Source organism: Pinus tabuliformis, chromosome 6 (assembly GCF_031772625.1).
Source record: "Pinus tabuliformis cultivar Carrire ecotype Pingquan chromosome 6, CPIR1, whole genome shotgun sequence".
NCBI lineage: Eukaryota > Viridiplantae > Streptophyta > Pinopsida > Pinales > Pinaceae > Pinus > Pinus tabuliformis.
In genome coordinates, this window is record NC_142292.1 from 1818036406 (window position 1) to 1818054972 (window position 18567).

The window sequence follows — 18567 nt, forward strand, 5'->3', positions numbered from 1 at the left end:
AGCACTTCTGAGGCATAACTCAGGAAAATAATTTAGACAGAGATCAGTTCATTAGAGATGTGACTAGAAACATTCCTAAGCTGGTGTCCAGAGAATTAAATTTCAACCTAAACAGGCCAGTATCTGAAGAGGAGGTAAGTGAAGTCCTCAAACAAATGTAGAATGGTATAGCACTAGGCCTGGATGGTTTCAATGTGGATTTTTTTAAAGCTTGCTAGAACACTGTAACACAGGATATTTTGAATGTAGTGGACTATTCTAGGTTGAACAGAACTATTCTGAAAGTGCTCAACACCTCCTTCATTTCCCTAATCCCTAAACCGGACATCGCTCAAACTCCGGATAAGTATAGACCTATAGCTTTATGCAATGTCGTTTACAAGATAATATCCAAGGTAGTGGCTAATAGACTCAAACCTATGCTTCCTACTCTAGTTTCAGGGGAACAATCCTTTTATGTGGAAGGTAGGCAAATTCTTGACAACATCATTCAAGCTCAAGAGGTGGTTCACTCATTAAGTAGCAAAAGGCAGGTTGGAATGATTATGCAATTAGATATAGCCAAAGCTTATGATAAGGTAAACTGGACATATATTAGGAAAGTTCTTATGGCTTTTGGATTTGATCATAACTGGGTCAGATGGGTTATGGCCCTGGTGACTTCCTCCAGCTTTTCAATTTGGTGAATGGCTCTCCCTCTTAGATCTTTAGTCCTTCTAGAGGCCTCAGACAGGGAGACCCGCTCTTTCCCTTTCTTTTTATCCTCATGATGGAAGGACTTGGTAGGTCTATCGTGCATGCTAAAATAATAGGTAAGATTAAGGGCCTTCAACTAACTGAGAATGGCCAGGCACTGACGCATCAACAATTTGTAGATGACACCATGTTACAAGGAATACCCACAGTCAAAGAAGCCTCTGCCTACAAACAAATCCTAAATGACTTTTCCATGGCTACAAGTATGGAAGTTAATCTCTAAAAATCAAAAATCTTTTTCTTTAATACCAATATTGCTATTGAGAGAAATATCTCCAGAATCATAGGCTTTCAAAGAGATTACCTACCCTCAAAATATTCGATAATTCCTCTAACTGCTAAACTAATGCATAAGAGCATCTGGGAACTGTTGATCAATAAGTTGCAGGATAAAGCCAGAAAATGGACCATCAGATCTTTAAACCTAGGCGCGAGGTTGGTACTTACAAAGGCTGTACTGCAATCAATCACGGTTTTTATGTTATCATCTCTCCCAACTCCAAAAGGGGTCTTACAGCAATTCAGAAACATCCAAAGAAACTTTCTTTGGGGGAAAGAGGAAAAAAGGAAAAAATGGGCCCTAGTTTCTTGGGATAAAATCTGTAGACCCAAGAACCATGGAGTCCTAGGCTTGGATGATCAGGAAATTCTTAGCAAATTTTTAGGGGCCAAACTTTGGTGGTGTTGGGTTCAATATCCAAAGGCCTAATGGGCAAAAACCTGTAAGGAAAAATATGCTAGCTCCTGGCAAACTAGGGATCTCATAAGAATGTCTAGAAATATAAAGGGCTCATACATTTGGAACAAGGCCTGGGAGAACAGAAGCCTGGTACAAGAAAATAGTTTCTTGGAAATCAGAGATGGAGACCTAGCTCTATTCTGGGAGGATAGATGGCAACAAGAACCAATACTATTAAAAGAACACCTTTTAGGACTTAAGAACATGACAGACACACAAGGATTAAATAAGGTAAAGGACTTGTGGGACCATAAGCAGCATACAGGTAAGTGGAGAATTTGGAGAAACGTTGATTGCAGAGAGGATAGCTCCTTGAAAACAAAAGCAGAGATGGTCATGAGAATGTTGGAACAAAGGAAGATCTTACTAACAGAGGGGCAAGACCAACTAAGATGGGGCAACAATAAAGAGGGCACCTTTAATCATAAGGAAGTAAAAGGAATTCTACCTGAGATGGATTCTCATATTCCAGATAAGATCTGGTAGAACCTATGGAGGCACCAAGGGTGGATGAAGATCAAACTCTTCATGTGGTTAGTACATCACAAGAAAATCTTGACTTGGGATAATATTAGGAAGAGGGCTATTTTGGGGCCTTCTATATGCCAGCTCTGTGAAGCTCAAGAGGAGACAATGGAGAATTTACTCAACAACTGCATTTTCACCTACTAGCTATGTGAAACATTTTCTACCATTTTTCAACAAACCGACAAGGACAAAGGGAGTATCATCAATACCCTTCATAATTGGAGAAGAAATTTATTAGATTATGAATTGCTTAGCTCGGCCTAGGCCCTAACTCCAAGCTTCATTATATGGAATGTTTGGAAAGAGAGGAACAAGATAATATTCAAGGATGTAAAGAATCCCCCTCATCTCCTATTTAAGCTAATCTTGAAATAGCTTAAGGAGATAGTGGGAACCATAGTTTGTAATTACCCTAAAAATCCTCCCTCAGAGGTTGACTTGAGAATTCTCAGGTAGCTGGACATGCAGGGGCTCATTCCTCAAGGCCTCGATAGGAGAGAAATCTCAATGGATATGGAGAAGGATTGCTGGCATCCCCCCTGGAAGGTTATTTGAAATACAACATTGACGGGGCTTTAAAGGGCAACCCAAGAACTGTTGGTTATGGAGGGGTTTTAAGGGATGAAAAAGGATGCATTATCTCCATAGCCCATTACCATTTAGAAAAAGCCACCAACAACATGGCTGATCTAATGGCTTTGGAGCAATGCTTAGAGTTTCTAAAGTAGGACAATTATAGAAGCGGACTCTAAGTTAATAATCAACAAGGTGAAAAGAATTAGCTGTGGAATAGTGCTAGAGAAAGTCTTAAAACACTAGAGGCTAATCCGGGTTTTCCAAAGAATTCAGGGTCACCTCGAAGGACTTTGTACAGTAAGTTTCAACCATGTTAGTAGAAAGGCCAATAAACTGGCAGATCTTCTTGCCAACCAAGGGGTGAGCTGTTCTGAAGGCAGGGTTACGTTGGAATGGCAGGAGTTGCCTTAGAGCAGATTAAAATCTCTTTTCTACGAGCAAACGGAAGAGGATAGGGTCATGGAGGCAAGATCCTGTTGACCTAGTTTCGTTATGAGTATCTATTTTCTTCAATATCCGGTTTTTGGTGGGCTGCAGATATTTTTCAGCCTTCACAATGTCTAGTCATTAGTGGGTTTAAGAAACTACCAGAGAATCACCCCAAGAAGTTTCCTTGACGATTTCAGTTTTTCGGTAGGTCAAACAGGGGGAAGGACTAGCACAGTACATGGTTTCAGGTTTAGGTGGAAAGTTTACATCGCGTGGGATTCTAGTCTTTCCGGCAGCCGGAATTCCCTTGATTTACCTTTTCGGGAGGCAAAACCGCTCCCTTGGTGGTTTTTAGGTGATCGCACGGCTCTCAAGAGGGAAGTGGTTTTCGCAAGTTTGGGGTGATTCCACTTATCTAACAACATGTGGTAGGTGGGCCAGAAAAAACACTGCCCTCATCGCACACTACTGTTCAGTACTTTAGCACCATGCGATATCAATCCCAACCATTGGATTTCGAGGGGAAAATCAACAGTCGGGAATGATCGTGCAACTTTGTGGGGTTGGGTTGTTAAACATTGAACAATTGTACGGTGCGATATCATCCTCGGTCATCGGATTAAGAGTGGAGAATGGATGGTCAAGATTAATAGTGGCTTTTCTGGTGAGTAGATGCGAGGAATATTTCGTGGATTTTGGCATGTAACTTTGTCTTTTGCCTGAATTTTTGGGTATTCTAAGGGTTTAGTTTTATATGTGTAAGGTTGGGTGTTCATGCCTTGGGCAGTAAGAACTTAAATTTTCACGGGTCAACAAAACTTGGTGGATGGTTGTACATTATGTAAATTATTTTCTGGCTTAATGAAAAAGAAGGATCGACTCTTGCTTCAGCAAAAAAAAAAGAAAGCATCACACTTTCGATTTTTCAAACTTCTTCCCGCCATGGGAAGAACTGGATTTGTAATGGGATGCCTTCCCTTTCCCTTTCCTCGCCTTACTCGCTAAGGCTATATTTTCTTCATCATGTTGCTTTGATGAAGATCCATCTCTTGTGCTTCTTCTTATCTCCTCCTGCATCACATCCGACCAAAGTCATTCCCAATTTGGCAGTTTATCTCTTTGATTTACCGAGTCTTGGTAGCTATGCTAGCTCTTACGAAGATCGAGGAGAGCAAGACTCACCACGTCATCATCAGCTGTCATGATCCCTACACTTCCAAGCTCATCCCTGCATGTGGTGAGCTTGTTCAGATATGTAGAGATCATGTTGCCCTTTTCACACTTGATTTTCCGAAGCTCGTCTTTCAGCACCAGCTTCCTCTGATCATTGTTGTTCTGATATAGATCTTTCAATGTTTTCCACATTGAAAATGGTGTCTCCTTCCCATGGAGGATCGAGACAATGTGGTCTCGAACTCCCTCCAAGAGGATTCTCCTCGCTCTAGCCACACATTTCTTCCATTCCGCCAATTCTTGGGCATTAGCTGCTACTGGCTTGGGGACTTCTTAATCAATGAAGTCCTTTAGACCATTGTCCTCTAATACGGCTTCCATGCAATCCTTCCAGGCTATATAATTCGAGCTGCCATCAAGGGCATACTTGAGTCTTAAACCATTGAATGCCATTGGAGAAATTTGAGATGTGATAAGAATTGGAATTCTATAATCAGGAACTTCGAACTTCGAACTTATCCCTTCTTCGTATATTGTTATTCGCTTTGATCACCTTTGCTCTAATACCATGTAGAATTTCCCACTGTAGATCACCTGATAATGCAATATAACAAAGCAAAATACTTGATCTACTTCTACAAACAAACTTGCGGAAGCTTAATCGATTTTGAGCAAGATCAAATAGAACACATATAACTAAGAATGAGAAAGCAATCACACATGAAGACGGAAGAATACTCTGGGGAAAGCCTCAGCTAAAAACCCTGATCTCTGTATTATCATACAAGTGGAAATATTTCTGGATTACACAAATATTTAGCTCACAAGCTATCCATCTCTCAGTACGATCCTACAATACAGCGCACAGAATGAACAGACACAACATATTCCTTCCCTCAGCCCTCCAAGCCTCCTATTTCCTTGCGCAGTTTCTCCTGGGGTCCAATTCTGCCACCTGTGTGAATTGGCCTCATCACACACTCATCAAACTCAAAAGTAACTACTCAATCTCCAAGGAATGAATTCCTTCTACATGCAAGAGATATCCTCAATGGAATATTCCAGCAACTAATAGTACACTATCCCATCATCTGATCTCAACTGGGTCTCTGAATGAATTGACATGCATGAGTTCTTTATGAGAGAATATTCAGTTATCTAAAGAGCAGCAGTTACATGCATTCATGCATTAACTAACTGAACTCACAATCAATTCAACAAACTGTTTGAACTAATCTAATTGGACTTAAATCAGTTAACTGAGCTAACTAATTACAACTCAAAGTACAACTTAGCCTGATCTCCTTTAATCAAGGGATAACTTCCTCAATCAATGGAGAAATTGTTGCATGTCTTCACATAGACTTCATGTTTGATGTCCTACAACTAATTAACTCAAGATGAATTAATAAATTACTTTACAAACAGCTGTTAAGATCAAATTCGAATTTTAATTCTCAATTTTAGTTTAGGGACTAACTAAAACTGGAATGTATCCCGAAATGCTATTATAGCAGTGCTATTTTTAGCACTTCTATTTTTAGCATTTCTTGTTGTTATTTTCAACAGTTTGGAAAGACTTCTCTAATTTGTTTAGGCCATATTGTCGATAATGGGCAATTAAGGATAGATCCCTCTAAAGTGGTGGTGATAATGAAGTGGCCTGAGCCCATGAACATCACAGAAGTCTAAATTTTTCTGGGCATGGTGCAATATTGGAGAAGGTTCAAAGCGAACTTTTCCATTATCACAGCCCCCTTGCACGCCTTGACTAATGTGAAGCAGGCCTTTCAGTCGGGAGGAAAATAGCAGAAATCCTTCAACACACTAAAAGAGAAGATCAACACAGACCAGGTGCTAGCATTACTAGTCTTTCAGCAGCCTTTTGAAATTGGAATAGATGCCAGTAGATATGCCATGGGTGTCGTATTGATGAAGCAAAGAAAACATTTTTTTTACCACTCGGAGACTTTCTCCCAGGCTATTTTGAATTATCCTACGTATGACTGGGAGTTGTACGCCTTGGTCTAGAGTGTAAAGAAGTGGAAACATTATTGGTCGATAAGGAGACTATCATCCACACGGATCATTAGCCCTTGTAGCATCCTCAATCACAGACAAATATTCAGCAAGCCCATCACTTTAGATGGATGGGATTACTCCAACAGTTTCATCTAGTAATAAAATATAAGAAGGGTGCCAGCAATAAAGAAGCAGATATGTTTTCTCGCCCTCCTATTTATGCATCTATAGTTTTGCAAAATGTTTCTTTGTCGTTAGAAATTTATTTTGAAAAGTATGCCAATGATAACTATTTTAAAGAAACCTATGCAAAACTAACTCATGGATCACAAGTGGATAGTTACTACTTGCAGGGAAATATATTGTACCACCTTGGAAAACTGTGTATTCCTAGTAATGCAAGGGTTCATGTAATCCGAGAGGCTCATACCTCTCTAGTGTCTGGTCTTTTTTCATTAACAAAATTTTATGTCATTTGTGGAGGTTTTAATTTTAGCCTCATATGAAAAACATTGTGACTTGCTTTGTAAAGGGTTGCGTGTTGTGTTCTATTTTAAATCCCCCTCTACACACCACTCCCTATTCTGAGTAGACCATGGGAGAGTGTGTCCATGGACTTTGTAGGAGGTTTACCGATGTCTATGAAAGGTCATGACTATTTGTATGAAAGCAGGTCACTGCTGAGCAGACTGCTTTTCTTTACTTTCAACATGTTTGGGTCCATTCTGGGTTTCCCACATCTATTGTGTTAGAGTGAGACTCCCACTTTCTTGGGGAGTTTTGGACCATCTTGTGGAGAATTATGGACACAAAGCTGAAAAGAAGTACGGCATTTCATCCATGGATAGAGGTTGTCAACCACACTATGGTACACTTGTTGCGAGGCTATTGTGGGAAATATCCCAAGTTGTTGGATGAACAACTTCCTTATGTGCAACATGCATATAATCGAGCAACACAATCATCTACAAAGAGCTCACCGTTTGAGACATGTTTTGGCTATCTACCTAGAGATCCCTTGGACATGGTCTTTGGGAAAGAGGAGGATGGTGGACGAGATGATAGGGACAAGGCACGGAAGTTCATTCAGCGGATACAGGTAATTCATCAGGAAGTATATGATGAGCACCAAAAATGTACAATTATTTGGGCTCATTCAACCTCCTAATTTGGCTTAGTCCACCATTCTCATTTTTTTATTGCATGTTTTTGATTATTTTTATGTTAATAGAGTGAATTTGGTTAGTCATTATGCCAACAAGTCTAATGGGTGCTTTGTGTAGCCTTGTTGGTCAACTTGGAGACAAAATTGAAGGTCTTAATGAGCACTTGGCAGCCAAATTCGTGGGAGAACAAGCTAGAGGACTTGTAGGAAGGTGTCCCCCTCATTTATGGGCCCTTACCTCAAATTCTCCATCATCAGCTCGGAGTTCAAAGGCCACCAAATCAATGAGCACAAGGGCAGCCAAGCAAGTCAAGTTGGACTGCTGTTAACTACAAGTCTTGGGCAGCCAAGTCCCTAACTTTTAGGAGGACTGTTGGGTCCTCAAATTGTATAAATAAGAAGGCTTGGGGCCTCATTTTGGTTAGCTAGTGGGTACTCATTTTGTAGCCAGTTTGTCATTTTGTTTTAGCCATTAGTTAGCTAGCTTGTAGTTCGATTTTTTATGCAGTAGATTAGCTTTGCTTTCAGCTCATGCTCAAGTTCTTCTTGTGGACAGTTTGATGTAACTTTTCATTTCTTGATTAATAAAGATGGATCCAGCTTTGCACCAGCTCTAAATCGCTCTTGGGAGGCTGTAGTTCTTGGGGTTGGGCCCATCTCAAGTGCCCAGTACCTCCCTTGTTTATATTTATGTGTTTGCTGCGTACTTAAAATAAAATCTGCTCTTTAGACTTACATCTTGCTTTATTATTTAGATTTCTTTTGATGGTTAAAGTAGCTGTTTATGTTAGCATATATTGATAGGATATTGACAAGGAAAATCTCTACAAAAAGGCCATCAAGTACCTTGGATCTCACCTCTCCCTCAGTGGGATAATGAGCTGGGACCAATGTAACCTTGCTGCCAACAAAAACACTTTCTTTGCTTCACCATGCAATCATTAGTGTTTGAATCTCATTTGCAGAACTCGATATCAGTTTGGATGCATGTTTAGGTTTATAATCACTTAGTTTCATAGTTGTTTCACATGGTTTCACTGCAAATAAACTTCTATTCAGTTCCTTTGCTGTTAGGTCAGATTAGAGTGAAGTAACTAGGTCATAGGTTTTATAACTAGATCTTCGTTTTCTTGCATGTCTTTGTTGGTTCAGTTGTAAACACTATGCAGGGCACCTTCATCACCTCATCGTTCATCTAAGCCTCGTCCAAATCAGCTTCTCCATCACCAAGTCTGTTTCCTCATCTCCCATCTGCTCTTTTGCCACGTAACCCTACCTTATTGCTCTTTCATTGCCTAAACCTTCGTTGATGCAAGTCAGCCTTCCACATCATCTCACCACTCCATCCATCAGTTCCTAGGTCACTTCAGACCCCCATCCTACCTCCATAACCATCCATGCATCTTCCATCAACCATCCATCCTCAAAAATCCAATTCGTAAACATCCTGTAGAAGAATTACAGAACATCCTGTAGAAACCCCTGCGTTTCCTGTAGAATCCCCTGCAGACATCCTGTAGGAGGCCACTCACTCGGTTGCTGAGCCTCTAAACGTGAGGAACCTCTGTGGACTGATGCTAAGGATCTCTGGGGACCTCTCCTAGCTTCCCCAACCTTTCCCAAGCTTTCCTTCCTTCCACATCACATCTGCACAACCAAACCCTAATAAGCACAAAATCACAATCACTCCATCCACTTAAAGAAAAAATACAAAAACATGTCTTTTACGATGCAAGTAGATTAGATTCATGCATTTTCACTTATTAGAAGTAATGGCATCATTGGTAGAAGTTTCCTTCACATTCTTTGCATCATAGAGGTTAGACGAGTTAAATTAGGGTTTCCTAGGGTTTCCATGTTTTGATTTGCTTTCAGTTCATTTTTGCCAAGTAGATTAGTCTTCTTTGAGCTAGCTTTCATCCATCATTTAACAAGCTTCTTCTGAGAGCCTATAGAAGTTGGCTTGAGCCCTAGCGGACTTGTGCCAGCTAACCAAGTGACAGCTGCGACAAGAGCTGGTATTTGTGCATACAGCACCGTCGCTTCCAAGTTTGTACAAACTACCGGGTTGATAAAATTAAGAGACATGAAGCCCCAGGAGTTGTAGCATTATTGCTACAATACTGGAGCTCACCATCTTTTTGGCGCCGTTGCCGGGGAAGCGGCAGAGTATTGGTGATTGTTGCTATTCTTCTATTTTCTACTACAACCTTCTGCTCAGTGGTTTATTTCATTTTTCATTCTGCAAAACTAGCATAGATATTTCCTGCTTTCATAGATTAGTATTTCCTGCTTTCATAGATTAGTATTTCCTGCTTTCATAGATTAGCATTTCCTGCTTTCCTAGATTAGCCTTTCAATTCCGCAATTTCAATTTTGCAAGCGTAGATTAGTATTTCAATTTTGCAAGCGTAGACTAGCCTTTCCATTCCTGCAAGCGTAGATTAGTATTTCAATTTTGCAAGCGTAGACTAGCCTTTCCATTCCTGCAATTTCATTTGAGTAAAATAGATTAGTCCTTTCCTGCTTTCATTTCAATTCCGCATTTTCATTTCAGCAAGATAGTTAGTTGCAGTTCAATCTATTTCAGTTTTGCAAGTAGAAGTAGAAAAAAGAAAAAACAACCAAAAAGTTTTCATTTCATGCTTTGTAGGAGTAGAGATAAGTTAGAAAAATGATTTCACAACCCCCCCACTGCTTCACACAGCCAAAGTTCTTCTTCGATGGCTGTGATGAAAGAACCCCTGGGTGGACATCAAGACATATCTGAAGAACCTCTAGGGGAGAAGAAGAAAGAAACACTCCTCTGAAGCAAATGGCTACAAGCAGAAATGATTGGAGCAACATCTTGTCCAAAGATGAATTTGAAAATCAGATCAAAGATTTCAAGAGTGATATGAGGCAGTTTCTTGCCATGCAACTGGATACCTTGCGGATCCAAAAGAAGCAAGAAGAAGCCAAGAGGGCTTTGGCCATTTTTTGTCCTAGGTGCACTAGAAAGCATCCTAGGAACGAATGTCCAATGCACCCTCTAGAAGTGTGTTTCATCTGTGAAGAATACCATCCTACAAATCAGTGCCCTTCCTTGCCCAGAATCAAAGCTACATATCAAAGAGCCAAGGGAGCCACTGAATCACTCTACTATATGAACCAAAGGAGGCCATATGGACCTAGATCTTACCAACAAGAACTGCAAGCGACACCCGAGACCTATTATGACCCCTATCAAGCCACTTTCATGCCTTCTTGGGGTCCCCCTGCTCATCCTTCCTGGTCTACACCTCCTCCTTGGTCATATCCTCCTTGTTCCTTCACAGATCCATATTATGCCCATCCAGTTACTCATTCATTTCACTCTTATGCTCAGCCACAGCCTCAGTGGAATGCACCTTATCAGGAGTGGAGGCCCCAGTACAACTCTCATCCCGATCATTTTCCTCCACCACCTGCTCATCCACAACCATCGCCTCCTCCTCCACCAAGGCAACCCCAAATGCCTACCCAACCACAATGCCATCCATCTTCATCTCAATTTCACACCTCCACTCAACTACCCGTACCATTTCCAAAGCCAAACAATGGAGTAGCTCAACCCCATTGCAAAGCTGAGGCACCACATATCCAAATGAATCCTCTTGAGCTCAATGATCTTCACCATAGCTCAGGAAAAGCATTGCAAAAAAGAGATCATCTTGAAAGCATTGAAGGATCACATCCAGCAAAAGAAGATTCAAAAGAGGAGATCAAAGAACCATGGGCTGCACTCGATGAAGAGAAGAGATCAGAATCAGAGATCGAGAAAGCCTCCTCATGGTTACCATCAAATCCTCCATGTACTCAAGAGAAAGATCAGCAAAAGGAGGAAGATGAGAAAGTCATGATAGAAGGTGACATGAAGAATGATCCAGATCAGCCAGAGGACCAAGAATATCAAAGCTATATTGAGATATGGTTTCAGAAGGTGACTAAGTTGCAGCGGTACTCTCTTCCTCAACTATGTTTGATCCCTTCAAAGTCAGATCATTTGGTCTCTGAGATCTGGGTACCTATCAGAGCATGCATTTTGAGCCTTCACATCATCTTGTCTCTAATCTCGATGTGCACATGGCTCCATTGGAAGTATTCTTATACTTGAAAGGAATTTTGTTTTTCAAGTAGGGTAGGGTAGGAAAAAGAAGAAAAAACGAAAAAAAGAGAAAAAAATGAAAAAAAAATGAAAAAAAGGAAAATAGAAATCTAAGGTGAAAACCTCCTCGGAGGCGCCTTAGATTGGCTCATTGATTGAAAACCTCCATGAGGCGGTCAATGGGTTGAAAAAAAAGAGAAAAGAGAATAAGATCTCTGGGTGAAAACCTCCCTTGGAGGCGCTCAGGGCAGGCAATTAGGGTGAAAACCTCCATGAGGCGCCCTAGTTGTTTTTCAAAAAAAAGAGAAAAAGAAAAAGAAAAATAAAGCTAATCTCCATTGAATAATTTCATGTTGCAGCAATGACATTGCAGGTTGCAAGAAGGACGTTTCATGACAGGAGGAGCACTCAAATCAAGGTCAAAGGAATTTTCTTGCCTTCTACAGGAAGCTCTGTATTTCTACAGGAAACATCTTGTAGAACCTTTGGACGAGCCAAATCCAATTTCAAAAGTGAATCTGATGGTGGGAATCTGTTGATCAGGCCTGCAAGCACTTGTGTGTCCATCCCTTGCCTTCATCCATCATTTTTTCACCTCCTTGTGCTTCTCATTGTGCTTCTACAGGAACTTCCTGTAGAAATTGTGGGAAACTAGGCATGCATTTCAAAAAGTGGTTTGGCGAACATGCTAGCTTCCTCAAGGGTTCAGAAGTCCTCATGCAGTCTTCCAACTCATCCTCCATCATCTCCATACCTGCATCACAGCCAAAATTCATTTTGTCATACCATGCAACCAAAATGCAAAGTGCCTTGAAGCAAAAACACATAGAGCAGAATTTGTTTTTGCCATAACTTGAAAACCATGCATCCATTTGACAAACCGTTTTATGGGGGATTGTACAAGGTTGATGACAACATGCCTGAGCAGTTTCATGCAATTCTGATGCACGGTTTCCAAGAAATTAGCCTCCATCACCATCAGCCATTTTTGCATTTTCTCCATAACCGTGTATCGGTTTCAAAACCTGTTTCATGGGGAGATGCACATGGGTGATAGTAGCCTACCCAAGCAGTTTCAGCCGATTCCGATGCACGGTTTCCGAGAAATCGACCTCTGAAATCTTCAACCATTTTCCATTTTTCTCGAAATCCGTGCATCCATTGATCACGAATTTGCTATGGGAGATGCATAATGATGGTAGTAACATGATCACCGAGTTTTAGATCAAACCGATCTACCGTTTAGGAGAAATGGCAAAAAGAAGTTCTGGTCCTGAGAAAATTCAATGGCAGCAGCTTGAACGGGCAGAGTTGAACGTGGAAATGAACGCGTGCAGCTTAGATCCGTCCAGAGGGCACCTACACAAGAAAAAAACAGCCATAAATCATCAGTCAAGCCACCATACATGCAGCAAATGAAGATCAACACATGCATGCAACAACACGCTTCACAATCAGCCGTTTAACTTGCAGGTACGTGACTAAACTGGTTCCTCTGTTTGCATGAATCTAATCTAAAGCAATGCATGAATGAATGAGATGAGTGGGTTCAGCCAAGAAGGGAGCCACGTTCAATTGCACTCAGCAAGGCAAAAATCATGCACGCATGGATCAGCCATTCACGTGAAGTTCAAAACAAAACACAGTCAGTTGGGGATCAACTAAACTCTAGTGCAACTAATGGAATTGAATACAAGCAGAGAACAAATAGATAACAACAGAAGTTCATGACATTACTTCAGTTCGAAAAAGCCAGCACGCATGTCTTTTGCCACCTCACCACAAATCACGCAGTGAATAAAGGAACGCTCGGCTGAAGACTCACGTAATTGTTGGTCAGGTACACTTGCTAACTGTTGTTCATTTACACTTGCAAATGTTAAACTCACGTCCTTCATCAAGTTTTGGGCTTGTTAACAATTTTCCCGCATGCAAAGATCATTCAAAGGCGCAGAGACATCCTACAGGCGTTTCTACAGGATGTCGTCTACAGGAAAGGCAGAAAAACAGCCCTGCAGAAAGAAACCACGGGATTTTTAGAAAAGTTCAAGCTCAAAACGAGGGGAAAGGAGGAGCATTAATTCTGAACTTTGGCATGCCTACGCGGGACCTCTTGTTTCATTTCCACCACTAGATTATACGATGCAACCACCAGCTCAAGAACTTGTGGCCAGATATTTGCATAACCATGCATGGAAATTCAGACATATCTATCGTGGTCAGCCAAAGAGGCATCTTGTAACAACAGGATGGGGTGTATTTGTGAGTGCGAAGAGACTTTTTGGCTGGTGACTCTGTCCTTTTTATAAGGGATGAAAAATCACAACTACTTCTGGGTATAAGGCTTGCAAATCGGCAACAAGCAACTATGTCGTCATCTGTCCTGTCTAGTGACAGCATGCATATTGGCGTTCTTGCTGTAGCAGCGCATGCTGCTTCAAACCATAGCCATTTATCGTTTTCTACAATCCAAGGGCAAGCCCTTCAGAGTTTGTCATTCCTCTGTCTAAGTACAACGAAGCAATCTATGGCACCCAGGTTTCACTTGGCATGTGGTTCAGGATGATGTTTGAAACTGAGGAATCAGGCGTGCGCAGATATATGGGTACCATTACAGGGATCAGTGATCTTGATTCTATGAAATGGCCAAACTCACAGTGGCGTAATATCCAGGTTGGGTGGGATGAATCAACTGCTGGTGAAAGGCAGAATCGAGTTTCTATCTGGGAGATTGAGCCCGTTGCCACCCCATTTTTCATTTGTCCTCCGCCTTTCTTCAGGCCCAAGCGCCCACGGCAGCTAGGAATGCTGGGTGAAGAATCAGAAATAGAGAGTGCCATCAAGAGATCTTCATTGTGGTTTGGGGAGGAGACTGGTATTGTTAATTCTCAAAATCCTACAATGCCTGGGGTTGGTTTACTCCAATGGATGAACATGCATCAGAGACCTGATATAATAAACTCAGCCATCCAGCCAGATTACTATCGTCCTATGGCTGCTGCTACCTTACAAAAACTGGGAGCAGTGACATAACCAAGCCTTTGAATTCAGCCCAACAGGCATTGCAGTCACATCAGTTACAATTCAGTATTCCACAGTCCCAACAGTCAGAATTGTATCAACCTCAAATTATGTGGTCACAACAGCTGGATCAACACCATCTTCATATGCGACAGCAAAATCCTTCCCAACAAGTGGAGCAGCAGCACAGTTCGAGAAGAAGGCACCCTCAGCCGCGCAGACCAAAACAGTGAAGGCAGTTCTACAGGAAGTTAGCAGACTGTTTCTACAGGAAGACAGAGGAAAGTTATCAGACTGTTTCTACAGGAAGACAGAGACTGTTTCTACAAGAAAGTCTGAAAAGCGAGAAGCCAAAGGAGAAATCGGCCGAGATGCTAGCCAAGGAAGTCACCAAGGACATCAAAGACAAGGGGAGAGATTTGGTTGCTCAGAGGATGAGCAACACTTTCAGTAGGGGGATGATGATGAGCCCCAAAAATGTACAATTATTTGGGCTCATTCAACCTCCTAATTTGGCTTAGTCCACCATTCTCATTTGTTTATTGCATTTTTTTGATTAGTTTTATGTTAATAGAGTGAATTTGGTTAGTCATTATGCCAACAAGTCTAATGGGTGCTTTGTGTAGCCTTGTTGGTCAACTTGGAGACAAAATTGAAGGTCTTAATGAGCACTTGGCAGCCAAATTCGTGGGAGAACAAGCTAGAGGACTTGTAGGAAGGTGTCCCCCTCATTTATGGGCCCTTACCTCGAATTCTCCACCATCAGCTCGGAGTTCAAAGGCCACCAAATCAATGAGCACAAGGGCAGCCAAGCAAGTCAAGTTGGACTGCTGTTAACTACAAGTCTTGGGCAGCCAAGTCCCTAACTTTTAGGAGGACTGTTGGGTCCTCAAATTGTATAAATAAGAAGGCTTGGGGCCTCATTTTGGTTAGCTAGTGGGTACTCATTTTGTAGCCAGTTAGTCATTTTGTTTTAGCCATTAGTTAGCTAGCTTGTAGTTCGATTTTTTATGCAGTAGATTAGCTTTGCTTTCAGCTCATGCTCAAGTTCTTCTTGTGGACAGTTTGATGTAACTTTTCATTTCTTGATTAATAAAGATGGATCCAGCTTTGCACCAGCTCTAAATCGCTCTTGGGAGGCTGTAGTTCTTGGGGTTGGGCCCATCTCAAGCGCCCAGTACCTCCCTTGTTTATATTTATGTGTTTGTTGCGTTCTTAAAATAAAATCTGCTCTTTAGACTTACATCTTGCTTTATTATTTAGATTTCTTTTGATGGTTAAAGTAGCTGTTTATGTTAGCATATATTGATAGGATATTGACAAGGAAAAGCTCTACAAAAAGGCCATCAAGTACCTTGGATCTCACCTCTCCCTCAGTGGGATAATGAGTTGGGACCAATGTAACCTTGCTGCCAACAAAAACACTTTCTTTGCTTCACCATGCAATCATTAGTGTTTGAATCTCATTTGCAGAACTCGATATCAGTTTGGATGCATGTTTAGGTTTATAATCACTTAGTTTCATAGTTGTTTCACATGGTTTCACTGCAAATAAACTTCTGTTCAGTTCCTTTGTTGTTAGGTTAGATTAGAGTGAAGTAACTAGGTCATAGGTTTTATAACTAGATCTTCGTTTTCTTGCATGTCTTTGTTGGTTCAGTTGTAAACACTATGCAGGGCACCTTCATCACCTCATCGTTCATCTAAGCCTCGTCCAGATCAGCTTCTCCATCACCAAGTCTGTTTCCTCATCTCCCATCTGCTCTTTTGCCACGTAACCCTACCTTATTGCTCTTTCATTGCCTAAACCTTCGTTGATGCAAGTCAGCCTTCCACATCATCTCACCACTCCATCCATCAGTTCCTAGGTCACTTCAGACCCCCATCCTACCTCCATAACCATCCATGCATCTTCCATCAACCATCCATCCTCAAAAATCCAATTCGTAAACATCCTGTAGAAGAATTACAGAACATCCTGTAGAAACCCATGCGTTTCCTGTAGAATCCCCTGCAGACATCCTGTAGGAGGCCACTCACTCGGTTGCTGAGCCTCTGAACGTGAGGAACCTCTGTGGACTGATGCTAAGGATCTCTGGGGACCTCTCCTAGCCTCCCCAACCTTTCCCAAGCTTTCCTTCCTTCCGCATCACATCTGCACAACCAAACCCTAATAAGCACAAAATCACAATCACTCCATCCACTTAAAGAAAAAATACAAAAACATGTCTTTTACGATGCAAGTAGATTAGATTCATGCATTTTCACTTATTAGAAGTAATGGCATCATTGGTAGAAGTTTCCTTCACATTCTTTGCATCATAGAGGTTAGACGAGTTAAATTAGGGTTTCCTAGGGTTTCCATGTTTTGATTTGCTTTCAGTTCATTTTTGCCAAGTAGATTAGTCTTCTTTGAGCTAGCTTGCGTCCATCATTTAACAAGCTTCTTCTGAGAGCCTATAGAAGTTGGCTTGAGCCCTAGCGCACTTGTGCCAGCTGAACAAGTGACAGCTGCGACAAGAGCTGGTACTTGTGCATACAGCACCGTCGCTTCCAAGTTTGTACGAACTACCGGGTTGATAAAATTAAGAGACAGGAAGCCCCAGGAGTTGTAGCATTATTGCTACAATACTGGAGCTCACCAGTATAGGAATAGTTAGAGAAGAGTCAAGATTAGTATAAAGCTTGACATGATAAGCACCAAGTTGACCATCAGTTTCAAGTTGGGGACAAGGTATGGATCCATATCAACAAACATAGAATGAAGGGAGAAGGGAAGAAACTGAGACCCATTAGATATGGTCCCTTCACCATATTGGCAAAGGTTGGAGATAATGCTTTTCATCTTGACTTGCTTGCTTATATGAAAATGTACTTCGTGATAAACGTGGAAAAAATGAAGCTTTATGAACCTCCATTGATTATGGATAATGAGGAGGCTTAATCGATTCCTACAGTGGATGATTTTGCACCCGAGTATCTATGTAATTTTCCCGAAGATATCATACTCTACTAGAGGACCAAGACTTCACAATGAGGAGATGTGGAGTACATCTGTGTTGGCTTCAAAGGAATGCAGCCAAGCAAAGCTGGATGGATGGAAAAGGAAAAAGTGAGGGAGAAATTTCCTCATTTTACAATTGACGAAAAAGACATGGTGGTCCAAAATCTCTTAGTGGGGAGGATTAATCCAGGAGGATCGTCATAAAAGTACCAATGGCATGACAAAAGGCTCAGAACTCAAAGTGGTTGAATATTTATAAGCTTAGCATCAGTTTAAAGTGCTCATCATCCTGATTCCAACAGTGTGAACAACTCTCAAATTAGAGTCCAGATGACAAAGTTAGAGTAAGTCAAAGTTTTAGTTTGACTTGTCTAGGTAGTAGGGAGAAGATGACGCAACATAGTTTTAGCGAATAAGGAAGGACCACGTGGCAGGATGACATTGGACCATGCATATCACATATCGGTGAAAATGTGGAGCGCTTAAGGAAGAATCAACCCCTCTTATTCCCTTCGACGATTGTGATATTTCATATCGCATGCTGGAGGAGTTACGAATTGACTCCGGGATGACTCAATTGCGATATACATCATATATTGCAATCACAAAAAAGAGTTGGGGCTTATGATATGGTTCAAGGAAAAATCGACAATTATGATACTGTGATAAGGGGCTCAGACCCAAAATGTTATACAGTGTGATTAATAAACCCGGTAGGTCCGCAGGTGTTCCAGTGCGCTAGATCAATGCACCAAGTATTTCACAGCGATTGTGATAGTGTGATGGGAGACTGGGACATGAGACATTATGGGATATGGTGATACTCTTGTAAAGATCCATAGATATCACAGGATGCCTATATCTGGGCTTGGATTTTCCACTTATAATATGGAACTGTCGATAAACTCGTGGTCGATACCCATGCACTGTTGTAATGAGTTGTTTTATTAGACATTGGCTTTCCTATTGTGGAAGGGTTGTTGCCGTGAATCCTTTTTCCTACTAACTTGGGGTATTATGTTGTAACT

The 18567-nt window shown here is 41.3% G+C and overlaps 1 pseudogene; it reads left to right on the plus strand.

Moving 5' to 3' along the window:
• The window catches only part of LOC149266286 (auxin response factor 19 pseudogene), a 40843-nt pseudogene extending 26075 nt beyond the window's left edge, over window positions 1-14768 (plus strand).
• Window positions 14769-18567: the final 3799 nt, after the last annotated feature.